This window comes from Zingiber officinale, chromosome 7A (genome assembly GCF_018446385.1).
Source record: "Zingiber officinale cultivar Zhangliang chromosome 7A, Zo_v1.1, whole genome shotgun sequence".
In the NCBI taxonomy this organism is placed as follows: Eukaryota; Viridiplantae; Streptophyta; class Magnoliopsida; order Zingiberales; family Zingiberaceae; genus Zingiber; species Zingiber officinale.
The window spans coordinates 72,515,387-72,535,688 of record NC_055998.1 but is presented as its reverse complement, the minus strand read 5'-3'; positions in this window follow the sequence as shown (position 1 = coordinate 72,535,688).

Below are 20,302 nucleotides of genomic sequence, written 5' to 3'. Positions count from 1 at the left end.
GAGCGAATCCGAGACTGAGTCTGATCGAAGCCACGAATCCGCATTCGTTTCCGAAGGACCAAAACCCAGTTCACTACTCGCAGAATTTCAATTAGATAACTTGCATGAATTATTACCTTACTTAGTAAAAAAGTTGGCTAAATCCAACGTCCGGGTTAAGTCGCTCCAAACGGAGGTAACAGCCCCTAAGGAAGCGACTGACTCGAGCTCTTTAACTGAGTTAGTTCAAATTGGAAGTTCAACTCAAGTCCAACAACTTGAGGAAGAAAATTCCAATTTGAAAGCTCAAATTAAAGAACTCAAGGACACGTTGGAACGGTTCACCTTGGCCTCCAAGAATCTGGATCTGATTCTTGGAAAACAGCGAGCCGTTTACAACAAAACTGGACTTGGATTTAAAACTAAAATAAAATATAAATCATATTTATCGCTAGTTAATAGAAATAATAGAAAAATTCTCCAAGCATGGGTGCTAAAATCCAACTTGGTTAATCAAGTTGGAACTGGTCACTGTTGGGTCCCCAAGGATCAAGTCTATTACTTTGATAGACCATATCGAGGCTATGATCCAGGGGGAGCTAAGAGAAAAATAATATTAAGAACATAATTCAAATTAATATTCAAATTAAATTTGAAATTAAATTCAAAATTAAAAATTCAATTAAAAATTCAAAAATCAAAATTCAAAATTCAAAATTCAATTAAAAATTCAAAATTAAATTCAAAATTCAATTAAAAATTCGAAATTAAATTAAAAAATCAAAATTCAAAATTCAAAATTCAATTAAAAATTTGAAATTAAATTAAATTTGAAATTCAATTCGAAATTAATTCAAAATTAAAAGTAAATTTCAACTTAAGTTAAATAAAAATATATGGAGGATCCGGACTCGCTGGCACCCCTAACTGAACTACCCGACAGGGTAACTGAACCTAATCTACCCGAAATGAGTAAAATAAGAGTAGATTACTCGGCAGGGTAATTAAGGTTAGATCAAAACGGGCTAGGTTTAACTTGACCCACGGTACTGGTGAAGTTTTTGGATGATGGTACGTTAGGGAAGCTTGGGCATCGCATGTCTAGGAAGATATGGCTTCGACCTGGTGCATTTGGCCAAGTGGAACTGACCGAAGCTACCCTTAAATGAATTCTAACTAGTTAGACCAATGTTTAGTATTAAGTTCAATGGGTAGTGTTGGTGCAACCTTAGGTCAAGGTTGACCTGGTTGACCAGACTCGAGTTGACTTGACTCGAGTTGTGTTTTAATGTTTGACGAGTTATGTTTGACAATGTTTGTACCTTGATGTTTGACAAGGATACAAGCTTGGGAGATTGTGGGTGCAACCCTTGGTCAAGGTTGACCTGGTTGACCCGACTTGAGTTGATCTATTTCGAGAAGTCCAAGCAGGGAGCTTGGCACGGGAAAAGTCCAAGTATGGAGACTTGGCACGGAAAAGTCCAAGCAGGAAGCTTGGCACGGGAAAAGTCCAAGTATGGAGACTTGGCACGGAGAAGTCTAAGTATGGAAGCTTGGCATGTGGAAGTCGGAGAGGGCTCGGCAGCTCGTTCTCCGGACTAGGTCAGAGAGGGCTCGGTAGCTCGTTCTCTGGACCGGATGTGGAAGTCGGAGAGGGCTCGGTAGCTCGTTCTCCAGACTAGGTCAGAGAGGGCTTGGTAGCTCATTCTCTGGACCGGACGAAGTCGGAGAGGGCTCGGTAGCTCGTTCTCCGGACTAGGTCAGAGAAGGCTCGGTAGCTCGTTCTCTAGACCAGGAAGGCAGATAGAAAGACCTAGTGAGTGAAGCTAGGCAGTTTGGAAGTCCTGGTGAGTGAAGCCGGGCAGATGGAAAACCCTGGTGAGTGAAGCCAGGTAAAAGTCCTAGTGAGTGAAGCTAGGTGAAAGTCCTGGTGAGTGAAGCCGGGCAAGGGAAAAATCCAGATGGATCAAGGATGATCGGACATCTGGTGTTGGAAAGACCAAGTGGGTCAAAGGGATTGACCGGACACTTGGTAGGGAGTCTTAGCAGGTCAAGGGAGTGATCAGATGCTAAGCATGAGATACCAATAGGTCAAGGTTGACCGGATATTGGTTTGGAAGGCTTGGGACTTGGTTTGGGCAAAAACCAAGCTCTGGATCAATCAGTGGATCGATCCAATGATACACTGGGTATCTAGATCAGTCTGGTGACCGATCAGTAACAAGCGAGCCTACTAGTGTTATCGATCGGTGCGGCGATCGAAACTCGATCGAAGGCAAGCTCGGGAGAAAGGAAGGATGGTCCTGGACCGATCGGAGAAAGATCTCGATCGGTCCCGGACCGATCGAGGATGGCCGGACGATCGGAGCATGCCCGATCGGTCCGCACTAAGTCGTAAAGGCCCGAGCGGAGGCTTAGCTGATCGGTCCCATGACCGATCGGAGCTTGTGGACCGATCGTGATGAGCCTGATCGGTCCGAACTATCCATTGTGGTGACAACGGCTATCTCCGTCTTCTTGATGTCCTCTTTGCGCACGGGTTATAAAAGGAGATCGAGGGCTTCTAAGCGTGTGCTTCTACCGCTTCTTCTTACGGTTGAAGCTCGCTTCTTCTTCTTCCTTCGTGATCGAAGCTTTCTTGAGCTTACGCTTGAAGCTTCGTGTGAGCTTCCCGGTGGTCACTGCTTTGTTCTTAGTGAAGTTCTTGCCGTCAACGAAACCGTCTAAGGCAAGCAAGGTGTTTTACATTCATATTGTTTGTATTTCTTGCTGTATTTCTATCTTGTTGTTGCAAGTTATTGTGGCGAGGTTTCTCCACCCAGAAGGAGTTGTTATTAGCCGGTTTTCCGGGGTCTCATCCACCGACGGATTGATAGGCTTCGCCCACCTTACGGACACGCCGAGGAGTAGGAGTTTATCTCCGAACCTCGTTACATCATCGTGTTAGGTTTGATTTTCTTCTCCTTCCTAGTTTCGTTTCGTGTTTTTATTTCCGCTGCGCTAACCCTAGTTTGTAGAAAGAAACGAGAATTTGGGACGGCTATTCACACCCCCCCTCTCTAGCCGTGACCATCGATCCTAACATGTGGTATCAGAGCGAGGTTGCTCTTCGCCGGATTAACACCCGAGGGAGCACAAGCTAGAGATGGATCAACTCGGAGACGACATCACCATTCCACCCTTCTACGATCGCGACGACTTCGCGTTTTGGAAGGTAAGAATGAAATATTTTCTTATGACTAATCTTGAGAATTGGAGTTGTGTCCAATTAGGTTTCAAGCCTCCGACGGACAAGAAAGGAGAAACCCTAGAGAAGAAGGAGTGGACCAAGGAACAAGTCCACCAATCCCTAGTCAACGATGAGGTATTGAAGATTTTTGAATTTTTTTTTACCTAATGATGTTTTGTGTAGGATAGGTGGATACAACAATGCCAAGGAGTTGTGGAACAACTTGGCTAAGTTCCATGAGGGGAACTCCACTTCAAGCCATGAAGAGGAGTCAAGTGAGCCAAGTAGCTCACATCATGAAGGAGAGGAATTAGAAGTTGAGGGCTACTCAACATCTAAGGAAGAAGAGAAGAAGAGTTATTCTTCAAGAATGGAGCAAGAGGAAGAAGCTGCTACCTCCGGAAGGGATGAAGAAGAAAGTCTTCATACATCCTCAACCCTAGGTAACTCAAGCATTTCAATTTCAAATAAATTACATATAATGTGCTTTGAGTGTAGGGAGTATGGACATTACAAGAGTAAGTGTCCAAAGAGGATTAGAAAGTCTCCACCGGCGCCAAAGGTCAAGAAAGCCGGAGTCCCGATACGCAAAGGCAAAGAGCACGTTGTGTGTTTTCAATGCAAGCGAAGGGGATATTATCGGAGCCAATGTCCGAGGGGGAGGCAACCTCACAAGGACAAGAAGACGAGCACATCGATAGGGGGAGCTAAGGCAAACCCTAAGGTAATCTCTAAGGCTCATTTTTGCAATTCAACTAGAACACATGCTAGTAGCCTTATTGCTATTGCTAATAATGATAAGCATGTTAATTATAGAAATCGATACACATGCTTAGGTGCCAAACATGTGAGCCTAGATAAGGATAACACTAGGAAAGCCAACCCTAGGACTAACTCATCTAAGGCTAAGGAGAACCTAGGTAGAAATCCCAAATCAACTAGACACATGCCTAGGAATACCTCAAAGAAAAATGAAAAATTAAAAATTGAGGTATTAGAGAAGGAGAATCAAGTCTTGAGGTCAAGACTTGATATTTTGGAAAAGGCTCTTAAGAACTTGGAGAAGTCATCTCTAGGGTTTAAGGGTCAAAAACCAATGTCCAAGGACAAAAAAGGTTTGGGTCACAAACCTAAGTCCCAAGTGGTCAAGCCCACTTATCACAATGTTCCATTCGATTATGGAACAAAATCTAGGGCTAGGAAGACCATCACCAAGGTCACAAGGGGAGTCACCCCTAGAGTTGATCTTGATGAGTCCCAAATGACCAAGGCTTCAAAGCCTAGGAGGGTCATTAGAAGGGTTGCTAGGGAAGTCATCCCTAGTGAATACTTAGTGAACCCAATGAGCTCAAATAGGTATTGGGTTCCTAGGAGCGTGATTTCATCACGCTAGATGAGTTAGGGTGTGCCAACCTTACTTGAATAGGTAGTTAACCTAATCATGGCAAAAGGTGGCACTTTAGGAATTTTCAAGGTGTGATCAAGCCTTGAAAATGAAATTAAGAGTTATTCCTAAGGTGATTAGAATGTGCCAACTACATTTGAGGAGTTCTCTTAGGTCAATCTAATTGGCACATAATGATCTAAAAGTCTTGAGGATATGACTTTAGGTCTATTACACTTAGGAATATAGAATTTTATGGCAAAATGATAAAAATTATCAAAAATGGCAACTAAGGCTAGAATTAGGTATTTTCTATACCTTTACATGTTATTTGCCATATGTTATTTGCCATATGTCATGTCATGACATCATATTTATTTTATGATCATTTAAAATGTCATGATAATGCTTAGGTTAGTTTAAATGTCATGCTTTATTTAAGTTTCATACTTTATGCCATGACATCATGACATTGGCACATGTTTCCATTTATGATATCATTTTATGCCATGTCATAATTTCTTGCATTTATAATCAATGAAATTGATATAAGGATAAGAAACACAATTTGATATGGAGATCAAATTGTTGTTTAGAAAAATGCATGAGAACTTAGAATAAGCTAACCTAAATCCATATCTCACATCAAAATTAACTTGGATGTGTTTTTGATACACCTTAGATGTGTGTGAGATATTAGGATGATGAGTTAGGATCAAGGTGCATAGTTCTTGTGCCTAGATGAGCCTAATTCGAAATTGAGGATCATAGGGAAAGCTTGTGTACAAGTCATGTACATTTAGCCCAAAGATTGTGGTCCTAAATTAAATGGTTTAAAATCATTTCAAAATTGATTTGAAAAACCTTGATGAAGCTTTTCTAGTAATAGCATTCATCATTGAACAAGTTGATACAAAGATAAGTTAACTTTGAGCTATTTCAAAGACTTTTGAACTTTGTATCAAGATTGAAAAATGGAAGTTATTTTCATATAAAACTATTTTTCCATGATAGTATATGTTATGAGGAATGTATCCTCAAAATTTCATAATTTTTTGAATTTTCTGTGATTTTCTAAAGGTTTCTGAATTTCGGGAGAAGAAAAATTCAGAAATCAGAAATCAGAGTTGTGGACCGATCAGGAGGTTCCCTGATCGGTCCAGGTCTGTGTGGATCGGTCACTGGACCGATCCAGAGGGAGCCTGATCAGTCTGGTACCGATCAGGGCGTGCCAACCTGCTGAATTTCGACTGTTTATCTGAAATTGCAGCTGTGGAAGTGGTGTTTTAGAGTTCTAAAGGTTTGAAACTCTCCAAGACATTGTTGGTGCAATGGTCAAGGGGGAGTTGATCTTTAGGGGGAGTTTTACGTATTAGTCAAGGGGAGTTGACTTTTAGGGGGAGTTTTTACTCATAAAGATTTGAGTGATATGGGATTATCACTAAGTTAATTGTTAAACCTTAGTATTAAGGGGGAAATTAAGAGTTTCAATGAAAGGTATGGGACTTTCATTAGGAAGAAAATCTTGACCTTGATTCACTCTTTTTGATGTGTGTCAAAAAGGGGGAGAGTGTAGGTTTGGGGAGAATGTTCAAGGAAGAACATTAGAAAATCTAAGTTAGGTTATCGGGTTAACCTAACTTGATTATGGGTTTGATTATGAGTTTTGTCAAACATCAAAAAGGGGGAGATTGTTGGTGCAACCTTAGGTCAAGGTTGACCTGGTTGACCAGACTCGAGTTGACTTGACTCGAGTTGTGTTTTGATGTTTGACGAGTTATGTTTGACAATGTTTGTACCTTGATGTTTGATAAGGATACAAGCTTGGGAGATTGTGGGTGCAACCCTTGGTCAAGGTTAACCTGGTTGACCCGACTTGAGTTGATCTATTTCGAGAAGTCCAAGCAGGGAGCTTGGCACGGGAAAAGTCCAAGTATGGAGACTTGGCACGGAAAAGTCCAAGCAGGAAGCTTGACACGGGAAAAGTCCAAGTATGGAGACTTGGCACGGAGAAGTCCAAGTATGGAAGCTTGGCATGTGGAAGTCGGAGAGGGCTCGGCAGCTCGTTCTCCGGACTAGGTCAGAGAGGGATCGGTAGCTCGTTCTCCAGACTAGGTCAGAGAGGGCTTGGTAGCTCGTTCTCTGGACCGGACGAAGTCGGAGAGGGCTCGGTAGCTCGTTCTCCGGACTAGGTCAGAGAGGGCTCGGTAGCTCGTTCTCTAGACCAGGAAGGCAGATAGAAAGACCTAGTGAGTGAAGCTAAGCAGTTTGGAAGTCCTGGTGAGTGAAGCCGGGCAGATGGAAAACCCTGGTGAGTGAAGCCAGGTAAAAGTCCTAGTGAGTGAAGCTAGGTGAAAGTCCTGGTGAGTGAAGCCGGGCAAGGGAAAAATCCAGATGGATCAAGGATGATCGGACATCTGGTGTTGGAAAGACCAAGTGGGTCAAAGGGATTGACCGGACACATGGTAGGGAGTCTTAGCAGGTCAAGGGAGTGACCAGATGCTAAGCATGAGATACCAATAGGTCAAGGTTGACCGGATATTGGTTTGGAAGGCTTGGGACTTGGTTTGGGCAAAAACCAAGCTCTGGATCAATCAGTGGATCGAGTGATACACTGGGTATCTGGATCGATCGGTGACCGATCGGTAACAAGCGGTAGCCTCTTGAGTGTTATCGATCGGTCTGCACGATCGAAACAACGATCGAAGAAGCTCGGGAGAAAGGAAGGATCGGTCCCGGGACCGATCGGGATGCTGGACCGATCGAGAGCATGCACGATCGGTCCGGACTCTTAAGTCGAAAGGCCGAGCGGAGGCTTTGATCGGTCCCATGACCGTCGGGAGCTCTGTGGACCGATCGGGATGGAGCTGATCGGTCCGAACTATCCGTTGTGTGACAGCGGCTATCTCCGTCTTCTTGATGTCCTCTTTGCGGTCACGGGTTATAAAAGGAGATCGAGGGCTTCTACAGTGTGCTTCTCGCTGTTCTTCTTCTCTCGCTTCTTCTTCTTCTTCACCGACGACGATCTCTGAGCTCGCTTCTGCTTGAAGCTTCGTGTGAGCTTCCTCGGCTGGTCAGCTGCTGCTGTTCTTCCGTGAAGTTGCTGCTTCGTCAACGGAAATCAGTCTAAGGCAAGCAAGGTGTTTTACATTCATATTGTTTGTATTTCTTGCTGTATTTCTATCTTGTTGTTGCAAGTTATTGTGGCGAGGTTTCTCCACCCAGAAGGAGTTGTTATTAGCCGGTTTTCCGGGGTCTCATCCACCGACGGATTGATAGGCTTCGTCCACCTTACGGACACGCCGAGGAGTAGGAGTTTATCTCCGAACCTCGTTACATCATCGTGTTAGGTTTGATTTTCTTCTCCTTCCTAGTTTCGTTTCTTGTTTTTATTTCCGCTGCGCTAACCCTAATTTGTAGAAAGAAACGAGAATTTGGGGTGGCTATTCACACCCCCCATCTCTAGCCGTGACCATCGATCCTAACAGGTAGGACTATTTGAAAAACCTTGAAAGCATGGTTACTTTAATGAGTTCCTTGTGACTCACCATAGCCTAGAAGTTTATTCAAAGAATGCTTACTTGTTGAACCCAAAGCTAAACCTGAATCTAACACAAAGTTAAATCAAACCCTTAAATTGAACCTCAATTCATCTCACAAAAATTATAGGATTCTCTGATTGAAAATTTAGATCGGGTGATATGACTAGGAAATTAAATTATTAAAATTGACTTGACCTAAATCAAGTTAATTAACAATTAAATTATTTTAACTTGAATTATTTTCAAATCTAAATTATTTTAAAAGTCAGTTTCTAAATCATTCTAAATTGTTTAAAATTATTTTTCAAAGATTAATTAACTTTAAAATTATTTTTTTAGTTTAATTAACTTTAAAATTATCTTTCAAAAATTATCATTCAAATTTAATTAACTTTAAAATTATTTTCAAAATTACTTTAAAAGCCTTGTAAACTCAATTTCAAAATTATTTAAAAATCTTTTCAAAATTACTTCAAAAATCTTTTAAACTCAATTTCAAAATTATTTTCAAAATTACTTTAAAAGCCTTGTAAACTCAATTTCAAAATTATTTAAAAATCTTTCCAAAATTACTTTCAAAATTATTTAAAAATCTTTACAAAATTACTTTCAAAATTATTTAAAAATATTTTCAAAATTACTTTCAAAATCATTTTAAAATTTTTTTCAAAATTACTTTCAAAATCATTTTAAAATCTTTTCAAAATCATTTTAAAAATCTTTTCAAAATTACTTTCAAAATCATTTTAAAAATCTTTTCAAAATTACTTTCAAAATGATTTAAAAATCTTTTCAAAATTACTTTCAAAATCATTTTAAAATCTTTTCAAAATTATTTAAAAATCTTTTCAAAATTAATTTCAAAATTAATTTCAAAATTATTTAAAAATCTTTTCAAAACTTAATTTCAAAATCATTTTAAAATATTTTCAAATCTTTCCAAAATTACTTCAAAAATTATTTAAAAATCTTTACAAAATTACTTCAAAAATTATTTAAAAATCATTTCAAAATTACTTTCAAAATTATTTAAAAATCTTTTCAAAATTACTTTCAAAATCTTTTCAAAATTAATTTCAAAAATATTTTCAAAATTAATTTCAAAATCATTTTAAAATCTTCCCAAAACTTAATTTCAAAAATTATTTAAAAATCTTCTCAAAACTTAATTTCAAAATCATTTTAAAATCTTTTCAAAACTTAATTTCAAAATCATTTTAAACTTAATTTCAAAATTATTTGAAAAATCTTTCAAAATCATTTTAAAAATCTTTTTAAACTTCATTTCAAAATTATTTGAAAAAACTTTCAAAATCATTTTAAAAAGCTTTTTAAACTTCATTTCAAAATTATTTGAAAAATCATTTTAAAAATCTTTTTAAACTTCAATTCAAAATTATTTGAAAAATCTTTTAAAAATCAGTTTAAAAATCTTTCAAAACTTAATTTCAAAATTATTTGAAAAATCCTTCAAAATCATTTTAAAAATCTTTAAACTTTAGGGCTCTGATACCTGATCAACACCAATTAGATAATTTGATTGTTATTTAAACTTAACTCATGCTTGGACTTAAGGACCAACTGAATAAATAACCTAAAATTTTAGCTACTCTCTCTCTTCAACCTAAAAATTAACAAGTTCTTTTTCAAAAATAAGTATTATTTTATTCAAAATTAAGCTAAGTCCCTTTTTCACTTAAACTATATTTTCAAAATTTAATGTTTGCAAAAGGCTCAGCTAAGTGACTCATATAGCAACTTTCAAACTTAGCCATCTTTATGAATTTTTGTTGAGTTACCTATTAGATTCATTCTATACTTAGCTAAAAGTATTAAAAGCATATTCCTTTACTTGCAAAATTTAACTCATGGCTTTCAAAAATTTTTTTGCCAAGTAAAAAGAGCCTTCAAAATAATTTGCCTCCAAAATTCTTTAAAATCTAGCTAAGTTTTTCTAAACTTAGTTACATTTTTTTTTTCTCTTTTCCTCTAAAACCAACTAAGTTTACAAAGAGGCTAAAGTCATCCTTCAAGTCATCCATAAATTAGCCATTTTAACTTAGGAGAAAAATAACTAACAAATTTTTCAGTTACTAGCTAAGTGTTTCACAAGCATTTTTCCAAAGACAAACTATTTTTTAAAAGGGGGAGAGTAGGAAATTCAAAATCATTAATTCAAAATCATTCAAAATCAAAAGTAAAAAGTGTTTTATTAAGGGGGAGAGTAGGTAATTCAAAAGTAAAACTTTATTTAAATTCAAAAAGGAAACCCTGTATTAAGGGGGAGCTTCACAAAAGTTTAAGTGTTAGCTTAAGTTAGGCGTTCATTTGAATTTATGTACTTAAGCTTGATCACTTAAAACTTTTTAACATACTTATGCATTTGTTTTTACTTAACTTTGAATTTGGGTTGCCATAATCAAAAAGGGGGAGATTGTTGGTGCGGGAAGCATCTGACGATCGAACCCAAGTTTTGATAATGGAAAATGGTTCAAAGTTAAGTCTTGTTGTTATCTAACATGTTGAATGAGTGTTTCAGGAAAGTCCTAATTGCGGTTAGGCAAAGGTGAAAGTCCTAGGGGGTGGTAACCCTAGGTCCTAGGGGGCGGTAACCCTAGGTGGAGGAAAGTCCTAGCTGCAGTTAGGCAAAGGGAAAACCCTAGGGGGCGGTAACCCTAGGTGGAGGAAAGTCCTAGCTGCGGTTAGGCAAAGGGAAAACCCTAGGGGGCGGTAACCCTAGGTCATAGGGGGTGGTAACCCTATGCGGAAAGTCTTGGCAGGTCGATGGCTTCAGGCAAAAGTTCTAAGGGGTGGTAACTCTAGGTGGAAAGTCCTGGTGTCGCGAACCAGGTGAAAGACTGGACTAGCCGGGAAGCGGATGTCCAGCAGAAAGTCCGGAAGCGTCGAGTGCTGAGCAAAAGTCCAGTCGATCTGGAGGATCGTACTGGCAGCAAGTAAATCTCCTGAGTGGAGTAGGTGAGGACGCGTTCCCCGTAGAGGGAACAGTAGGCGTCGGGTCGACCTAGGATTTCCGGACGAAAATCTGAAGTCAGACCCGAACAGTCCGGAGACTGTCATATTATTCTTTATCATATTCATACTGTTGTTTTATGCTAACTTTGTGTTGCAGGATATTGTTTGGGACTAACATGTCCTGCAGGTACAAAATAATGATGTTTTTCCTCGGATGAACAGTGTCCGAGGCGCCTCCATGGGGCTTGGAGGCGCCTCGGGTGCAAAAGCTGATCTGGCCTCGAAGCAGGGCTAAAGGCGCCTCGGTTGGCTATGGAGGCGCCTTGGAAGGCGCATTGGAAGGCGCCTTGAAGACCTATGAAGGCGCCTTCAAGGTGATAAGCGCAGAACGGTCAGCGCTTATCTGCACGGTGGACTCGGAGCTATGGAGGCGCCTTCGGAGGCTTCCAAGGCGCCTTGGACACCCTTTATAAGGGGGTTTCGAGCAGCACCTCAAGATATCTGATTACAAGTGATCGTGCTTCAATCGGCTGCTAAACGCGACATCCCGAGAAAGCTTCAACTCAACTCGACGACCCGACACTTCGATTTCCTTAGATTCTGTCGTCAGTATTGTATTTCTTTAGTTGACAAATTGTTCTAAGTTTGTAATATTCTTCGAGCTTATAGTTGTTGCCCACGGAAAGTGATCAAGGATCGCGGGCCTTCGAGTAGAAGTCGCCTTAGGCTCCGAACGAAGTAATTCCCTGTGTCTCTGTGTTTGACTGTTTTTATTCCGCTGCTTATTACTCTATTAATTTCTCGTACGATTTACGGATTCGAAAAACGAAATAGCCACGAGCGCTATTCACCCCCCCCCCCTCTAGCACTTTCTCGATCCAACACTTATGAGCTCCTCAAGGGGGCATCATCAATATAGATTACTAGGACACAATTTCTTTTTATAATCAACAACACACCATATAAATAATATCATTTCCCAACTTATCGGCCCTATTGATTTAATGAACTAAATCTCACCCATTGATAAATTAAAGAAATAAAGACTAAGTATATGTGCTTGTTATTATATCGGGATTAAGAGTATGCACATCCATAATAATAGAGGTTATGTTCTTTTATGCAATCAGTATAAAAGGAACAACCTCAAATGGTCCTGCTAAATACACACATAGTGTACTAGTATAATTTTATAGTTAAGATAAACTAATATCAAATTACACTACAATTATTCCAATGATTTGTCTCATTCCATCTTAGTTGTGAGCTACTATTTATAATTTATAAGGAACTGATAACATGATCTTCTGTGTGGCACCACATACCATGTTATCTACAATATAAATCAAATGAGCAACTACATTTAACAAAAATATAGACATTTGACCAATGTGATTCTTATGTTCATATAAAAAGCTAGGCTTTTAGTATATATCCCAACAAAGAAGATCCACTTGATGTGTCGTCGACCCTAAGGAAGAAAACAAGGTGAAGAGACCTTCTTCTTCTTCTTCTTCTTCTTCTTCTTCTTCTTCTCCACCAAACAATCGGGCACCAAGGATGAAGAGAGGTGTCGCCGGCCTCAAGAGAGAAAGGAAGAAGAAGGACCGACCACAAGGAATAGAAGAGGAGACTTAGGTTGTGTGTTACCCCATAAGACACCATCTACCTTTCTTTTATAATCCTTGGTCATGGTAAAAAAGGAAATTTTAATAATAATTAAAATCTCTCTCTTTTAAATTTCCTATTGTGATGGTTACAAAAGAAAAATTTTAAAATTAATCTCTCTCTTTTAAACATTGTAGATGACTACAAAAAAAAGAAAAGATTAAAATTAAAATTTTTCTTTTAAATCATGGTTACAAAAAAGGAAAGTTTTATCAAAATTAAAAATTTTCTTTTAAACACTACAAATAAGGAAAGATTAAAATATCTCTTTTTAATCCTTTGTAGATAGCTATAAAAGGAAAGATTTTAAAATTTAAAACTCTCTTTTAAAACCATGTGGATGGCTTCAAAAAATAAAAGATTTTACCAAAATTTAATTTTAAATAAAATCTCCTTTTCTATCATGCTATGGTTGACCCCTTGCTTGGGCACCAAGCAAGGCTTGGTCGGCCACATCTTGGACACCAAGATGGGCTTGGTCGGCCCCTTGCTTGGGCACCAAGCAAGGATGTGGCCGGCCCCTAGCTTGGGTAAGAAGCTGGGCTTCGGGTGGATAAAAAGACTTTTAATTAAGAGGCTACAATAGGGACCTAGAGGAGGAATTAGTTTTGACCTCCTGATGGACTTGAGTTTCCTGTGTTCGACCCGAACACCTAACTCAAGTTCATCAATAATAACTCATACCGCTAAAGAGTCATTATTGAACTACCGCGCCAATCCCATATTACATTATGGGCTCCTTCTTATCACGAGTGCATTAGTCTCCCTGTGTTTAAGATATCGAATGTCCACTAATTAAATGTGTTACTGATAACTCATTTAATTAATATCTAGCTCTAACAGTAGTACCACTCAACTTTATTATCATACCGGACTAAGTCCACCTGCAGGGTTTATATGAAAATCCTTATGAGCTCCTCAAGGGGACATCATCAACCTAGATAATTAGGACACAGTTTTCTTCTATAATCAACAACACACCATATAAATAATATTATTTTCTAACTTATCACGCCTATTGATTTAACGAATAAATCTCACCCATTGATAAATTAAAGAAATAAATACTAAGTATATGTGCTTGTTATTATATCGGGATTAAGAGTACACATATCTATAATAATAGAGGTTATGTTCTTTTATGCAATCAGTATAAAAGGAACAACCTCAAATGGTCCTGCTCAATACAAACATAGTGTACTAGTATAATTTTATAGTTAAGATAAATTAGTACCAAATTACACTACAACCATTCCAATGATTTATCCCAATTCATCTTGGTTGTGAGCTACTATTTATAATTTATAAGGAACTGATAACATGATCTTCTATGTGACACCACACACCATGTTATCTACAATATAAATTAAATGGACAACTGTATTTAACTAATGCAGACATTTGACCAATGTGATTCTTATTACAAAATAAATGTTCATTCAATAAATTTTTAATACAAAAAGTTAGGCTTTTAGTATACATCCTAACACCCTTAATGGAAGAGGGCATTTCTTCAAAGAAGGTCATCTTAGGCCTTGATTGAAACAGAAAGACACTAGGGTCCGACCTCTTGGGGTAGGAAAACATAAAAAAAATTTGGGGAGTCAGGGGAATGTCGAAAAGATGAAATATCATGTGCAAACCACATAGATAGCGGAATACATTATGGGCATATTGTTGTAAAGGGATATCGAAGTATCTGCTTATTTCTACCAGAAAAGGGGGAATGGGAAAGTGTAGGCCAGCTATCAGTTGATCTTTGAAAAAAGTAATATAACCGGCGGGAGGAAGATGAGGGTGAGCGTCAAGAGTAAGAATTGCAATAAGATGTTCTTTAGAAACTTCATACTCCAAGCGGATAGAAGCCCTATCAGCCTTATGGAAGGTGGAGGAAGTTTGGGCATACCAAGCGGCGAAAGACTCTTCGGCCATAGAATAACACAAGAACACAAGAAAGATAACTTACTGGAGCCTCGGAAGAAATGAACAAAAGGCGGAAGCTAGAAAGGAAGAAAAGGCAGTAGAAGCTAAAAAACACTAAACAACAGCATTAGCGAAGAGCGCAAGGGGGAAGACGAAGAAGGTAAAAAAATAAAGAGTTTAGGGTTTTTCCAATAATATTATAGATGATAAGCGTTGTTGGATATGAAGAACCCTCACAAGAGAAGCCAGTGATTTGCTAAGGGAAGAATGCGATAGAACGTTACTAAAAAAGTGTGCAAACTATTACATCAGGAAGAAGAAATAGAAAACACATGTCAAGAATCCATGAACGAACATTTATGATGGATATAACAGATTTAATCATGCTCGGGTTATTGTTGCAGTACCGTACGCCTCCAATATTCTCTTTCCGTTGAAGAACCAATCAACAACGAGGAAATGTGGAAAAAGGTGTTCAATTTTCTAAGCGCAATAAAGAGAAGAATGAGGAGTAAATATTGATAAATTAAGGCGAGGTCTGACTCCAAATATTCTGACCAAGCACAATCTAGACCGATTTTCGTAGATAGAATGAAGTCTAAAAACCTAATTAAGCTCATACTTGCTCGGGATTATACCTACAATTCTTTGTTTAATCACTCCTAAAGTAGTTGATCACCTGATTTTATACACCTCCCTCAAACATAAATAAAAGCTTCTGATATCACTATCAACGATTTTACAATCATAACCTTCGAGTTTCCATAGACAAATGCAAGGAGTTTGATGGAATAACAACCTAAACAAAGTATGAAGCAACAAGTCGACTTATTATCATGTTTTTTAGGAAGAAAAATTTTACTCAGTATTATTACCGATACAAAAATTTGTCACCCAACAGAATATAATGAGAACCACCCGATTGCTCTTCCCATCCTAAGTGGGGGCAGGTGGTAGAGTGACAGCTCGGACAAAGGGAGGAGGCTTGTCCTGTCCTGTCCTCTGGCGCTTGTGGGGTTCCCCCTCACAAACAAGTGACTGAAAGGTCATCTCTGACCTAATTTGAGCCAACTCGGCTTGTAGAAGATCCACCTTAGCCTTCTACTGATCCAAAGCTCGTTGCTATTGAGATATTAGTAAACCATCTGCATGTGCTTTTCTATTTAGAGTGGTTACCTTTGAGGTATGCTGGGCTCTTAGATTATCCAGCTCTTCAATTTTTTTCTTCAACTCCGAATAGGCTTTATTCCTCAAAGTTGCTTCTGACCAGACCTGTGATTGAGCTGATAACAGACGCACCTCTAGTTCCTGGTTGGGTGAACAATGTAGATCCAGGGCTCGCATGACCTCATTTAAAGATCTTTTCTTCTCGCGCAGCAATTAATCCCAAGGAGGAGGATCTGAAGCCATGACTTCCAATAAGACCTTTAGTAAGAAAGTAGAACAAGAGAAAGCAAAGTTGGATGTTGTAGAAGGAAGGATCACACACTTATAGCTGGAAGTATCACGAGACTATTGTAGTAGAGGTTACGGGATCATGATATCAGGAGTCATGGGATCATTGTAGCAGGGGTCACGAGATCACTGCCACACTCAAGTCTAGTCAGTCAGATACACCTCCTTCGACTATACTTGAAGGGGAGACTAGTGATATGGGTTATAAGGAGTGGAGTTCGTGTAATAATGTGCAAGGGGATGTAAGGAGAAGAAAGAGGAAGTAAGGAGGTTCAGTCAAGACAAATGTGCTCGGTAAGCAAATCTCGGTTGTCCACTTTGGACAAGCCGAGATAAAAATAACAGAGCACATGATATAAATTGGTATATGAGATCGGGCAAACCCAAATGGGTGAGTTACTAGCAAGTGCGCCTACACCTAACGAGGAAGTCTTGATCGAGCAGGAAATATCGACCGAGAATATAGGTATGGTTGAGAGTATAAGCCAGATCGAATTATAACAAACGAAGGATTACCGCATGTTGATACGCTCGACGGTAGAAGGGTGACCAAGCAGAAAATATCAGCCAAGTTAAAATAACAAAGGGTCAATAAACCTAGGAGCACTTAGTAAGCAAAGCTCCACTAAGTTTAAAGGCGTAAACCCGTAAGCAATCTTTGTAGTTGGTTTAGCAAAGACCGATTGCCTTTCATAAGGCCATGACTTGGTAGAAGAACCCCGGACGAGCATACACATAACTCACTCGGTAATATAATCTCGGGCGATCGAGCAGGCATACAAACCTAGGTTGTCAGAAGGGGCCCGGCTTAACACGGTCGGTATAATAATCCCGGACGAGCATACACATAACTCGCTTGGTAATATAATCTCGGGTGATTGAGCAGGCATACAAACCTAGGTTGTCAGAAGGGACCAGGCTTAACATGGTCGGTAGAAGAAGCTCGGACGAGCATACACATAACTTGCTCGATAGTGTAATCTCGGGCAATTGAGCAGGCATACGAACCAAGGTTGTCCGAAGGGACCTGGCCCGACACGGTCGGTATAGTAAGCCCGAATGAGCATACACATAACTCGCTCGATAGCATAATCTCAGGCGATTGAGTAGGCATACAAACCAAGATTGTCCAAAGGGACCCGACCCGATACGATCGGTATAATAAGCTCGGATGAGCATACACATAACTCGCTCGGTAGTGTAATCTCGGGCGGGTATACTAACACACACTTTTATAAGTTTATTAGTATAAAATCGACTTGGCAAAATCTGGTCGGGCATAAAGACACTCACATTCATTAAATCTCGAGAACGTAGCCAGTAAGGAGTACTACAACCAAATATAGGTGGTGTATGAATAATATACAATCATATGGCAACCTGGCGGGAAACAACTTCTAGAAACTTCTGTAAATGTGCTAGACGATAAAGAAGGTACATCTGTGGTACGAAAAAGATTCCTTAAACTATTATTACAGGTACTTACGTAATCTTATAACAAGCTCTAACAAACCGGGGTCCACTTCATGACTACGGAGGTTATATGAAGTGGTATAAAAAGGGGAATCCTCTCCGTTGGCAAGGCACGTGCACAACATCACCACTAAAACCCTAAGTTCCATTTGAATTCACTGTACTTCTTCTTCTTCCTCTTCCTACCTGAGAGAGGGGGCTGACTTGAGAGTCGGAGGGCCTAGTGAGGGATTCTCACCCCAGTCTTAGGTCACTAATGTCTTGTTGATTGGTTGCGTGGTGTGCAGGAAGCGATAGCATCCGCCGGAACCGTGAGCTGGGTTTTCTTCGACATGGTGTTTTAATTCGTAGGAGTCTTCCCTAGATCGACTTTCGATTTTTCTAATCTAGCTTCGACTTGCTATTCTCACCGCTGGGAGATATTTTTGATTAGATTTCTTCAGGATCTGCTTTGGTTTTCTCAGCTCCAACGTGATTCTACTTCCTCGGAGTCATCATCTACTTGCTCTCCGAAGTCTTCGCTCATCGTCTCCAGCTCTTCATCGTGTCACGTTCTCAGAGAGGATCAATAGCATTATAGGAGTTCTGAATTCTGGGAGATTATTTTTCATTGACTCAAAAGATTCAAAGTGGAATGCCTGTTGAAACAATTTGTTGCTGAAAATAGTTCATTGCTTTCCAGGGTTGTTGTTATTGTTAAGGGGAAATAGGAATTTAAAAAAAAAATAAAGAGAAGCTTAATGAGGGGATTGGTTTCTGCAGGACTCAGTTTGATTTTCCATCAATGCAATAAAAAGGCATGTCTGAAGTTAAAAAAAAAAATCAAACGCTGGGAATGCAGGAACTCAGTTCTGAGTTGACACTGCTGAGTTAAATAAACTTGATTCGGCTCTGTATTGATGCATTGTGAGACAATTCAAGATGGTAGAAGGGAAGTAAAATCTGAAAAAAAAGAACAAAAGAAAAAAATATATAGAGAGAGTGCTGAACTGCTTCAGTTTAAAAAAATTTGTAGAACAGAAATTATGTATCAGCTATCATAAATGTGTGCCAGGTTTCTATTACAAGCTTTTGATTAGTAAGATTTCAAGTGGAGCACTTGATCTACTATTACCATTTGCTGTTCCATCTTCTCCATGGAGCCCCTCTTAATTGACTCAATTGTGGCAAAAGGTGAATACGTTCGCCCCCAGTGTCCCCGTCAATTTGTCTCAAATTTAACACGAAGGAGGTAAATCACGGGCGGCTACTAGCCTTTGGAATATTGACTAGCACATAAGAGAGGTATTTATTTCGACTTTGCCGAGATTCGAACCTCAGACTTCATTATGGCAATACCTCATTTGCTAGCCACTAGACCCATCAGAGAGGACCCCTCTTAATTGACTCAAAAGCCTTGGAAAAGGGGTTAATACAAACGCTGAAATTGAAGTATAAAAAAAAAACTGATAGGGTAAAAAAAAAATTAAAAAAATATAATTTATATACAAAATTGAGCTATTTTAGATGATAATTTCTTCGATTAAATTTACTAAATGAAAGACATCCAATCTATGAAATCACGAAAAGATTAGGGGTAAGAGACGTAGAAATCCGAACTGTAATCATTTGGACAACTCTTCCATTTACTCTTCGCCAATTCCATCCGTTTTTAAAATTAAATTGTGACCTACCATTCTACTTATTAACATTTTTTTCTTTAAAAAGAAACTAAGGAATTAGATTTTTGTTTGGATCAATAAAAAAAACGTGATATGAAAAACTAATAAATTCTTCCTTCATTGAATATTTTAAAAACGGACTTTTATTTAATTTTTTAATTGTTTCATATAAACATTATGTAAAATAAAATTCCCTCGGCAGTTGAATCAATGGATTTCTCATATATTTGGAGATCTCTAATTCTTTAAAGTGTCTTTTGGAAGATGAATTACTCACATTATTTAACTAGAATTTTATTAAAAATATACCACGTAAGCCTTATCCTATGACCATATAAATCTATCATTTGATTATATTTCTTATTTATATCATTATTTTATATTTAAATAATTTTTTTTTTATTATTACTAATTAATATTTTTATTTTTAATTTATTTTTCATAATTTTAAATCACTTAACTAAAATATTTATGTGGAATATGGAGTTAATGGTAAAGCTAAGAATGGTAGCTCGTCCAGACTAAAAATATCATCCTAATAGATCTATGGGCTAAAAGCCTTTTCTTTCCCTTTAAAAATTCAAAATACATGATGAATATGTCAAATTAACTCAATCATCAGCTGCCTCCGAGTTATAGTTTGAGTAAAATGTTTGACTTCGTCATTGTATGGAGTGAGACAAACTCTATAGTCAACAGATGTTCAAATCTCATCCAAGGCATATTATATCAAGGGAATTTGAAAAACTTATGATGTTAGTCATCCATCAAGACTTATCTGACGGACTTATCTACTCTTCCCGATTTACTCCAACTATAAGGATAATTATGACCTTTTTCCTAATATATATTTTTTAATTTTTTATCTTTTACCTTTTATCTATCAATTTTTCTTTTCTTTATATATTCCGCACCTCCATCTTTATATTCTTATCTATGTAAATCTTTTATGCTTACGTGTTCCAGTTATAATGAAATTTTATTTAAAATATATTAATTATTATTTAAGAGGTTG